The sequence below is a fragment of the Primulina huaijiensis genome, chromosome 3, assembly GCF_012295235.1.
Source record: "Primulina huaijiensis isolate GDHJ02 chromosome 3, ASM1229523v2, whole genome shotgun sequence".
In the NCBI taxonomy this organism is placed as follows: Eukaryota; Viridiplantae; Streptophyta; class Magnoliopsida; order Lamiales; family Gesneriaceae; genus Primulina; species Primulina huaijiensis.
This window is the reverse complement of record NC_133308.1, coordinates 20992172-20994019: the sequence shown is the minus strand read 5'-3', so window position 1 is coordinate 20994019 and position 1848 is coordinate 20992172.

Here is a 1848-nt window from a genome sequence, read left to right as displayed (position 1 = left end):
ATCCAAATCCATTTAAGATGGACAATGAATTACAAAAAACTCCTAAAAAACATATTAATTTAATTTGCTAATTTAAATTAACAAAAAAATTTAATTAAATAATTTTTTTGACATAAAAGTTAGGAAAGAAAGAAAAATTTGTATTAATGTCCAAATTCATTTAAGATGAATAATGAATTGCAAAAAAAACTTTTAAGATAACCTATTAATTTGTTTGCTAACTTAAATTAATTAAATTAAATAAATGAACAAGGACAAATTAGGAAATTCACAAATGAAAGTGGTATATTTATATGTAACTAGGAATGTACACGTGCGATGCACGTGGGTGACTAATAATGAAAAAGATAATAATGAGAATTAGATAATGTTTAAAATCGTTCGACTAACATCATGTGTATAAGTATTTATCAATCTAAATATATCAAAACACAATACATAAAAATACATCATGACAATAAATCATATATATTCACTTATTTATATGATATTTTTCAATCCGCGACATAATGACAGCTCTCTTAAATGATAAATCAGTAAAAATATTTTTCATCAAACTATCATTCAAAATGAAAAACAATAAAAATAAAATTAACAGAATAATGAATTATACCAAAATCAAAACTAAAAATACTTAAATGGAATACACATAGACAAACGTCAAATAAAATTCTCTTAAGTTACTAAAGTATCATAATAATGTTAAAATAAAACCATTAAACTTTTTATTAAGTTAAATATCACTTTTGTTTTTGCTAAATTTTAACTCATTGCGGATTTTATTTAATTTCTATGTTTTTTTAAGAATACATATTCTAGATAATTAATTTTATATCAGAATCAATCATTTAAATTAATATTACTGATTGATAATTTCAGTGAAATAAAATTTTAACATAATATCACTCAAATAAATATGTATAGTAAAACACAAATATAAATAAAATAATATATAATACTCAGTTAAAAAATATTGTATGTAAAATTGTAATTTACAACAAATGATAATTCATATTTATTATAAAGATTATATTGATTAAATTTTTTTTAAGGATTATATCATAAATTTAGTTCAAAAGTAGAAAGTAATTTTCATTCTTTTTAATTTATCCTTACTTTTTCTCTTTTGAATAAAGTTGAAATAAATCAAACTAATCAAATTATACTGTAAATAAAATATAAAATTTTTTTTGCAAAAAAATACATAGAATCTACATGCACGTACTGTTCATTTTTATTGGAAAAATATCATAAGAAAAATGACATTTACTGACACGATTTTAATGAAACTTGTAGAAAAGTGTAAGCTTGAGATATATATTGATATATTAATTAAATATCATAATTTATGAAATTAAAATAAAATAAAGTATCATATTAAGGTGTTTTGTAATATTTGTCGTTAATTCAACCAAATAATGAAATAAGGTTACTATCATTTTCAATCTCAATCTTTAAATTTATTTTTCTCAAATAATTTACAACATGTTATTAATTTAGTTAAATTAACATAATATTAACCGAGTTATACACGATCACAAATCAAATGATCTCATCCGAAAGCAAACCGATATACTATCCTAACCACACTTTATCCCAACTATTTCATCATGAAAAATTTTAAGTGGAGGTGATAGTACTGACAATCATTTACCCATACATACGCTCCGTTGAATTGCAATAATGTAGGACTGAGTGCTTACCGCTTTACCAAAAGCTATAGCTAGTGGTAATGGTGCAACTCAAATCTTTTAAACCGCACAGCAGCTCAAGTATCACGGTTCGATCGCTCTACCAGGCATGGACAATTATTGCACCCAACAAATAATAATAATAATAATAATAATA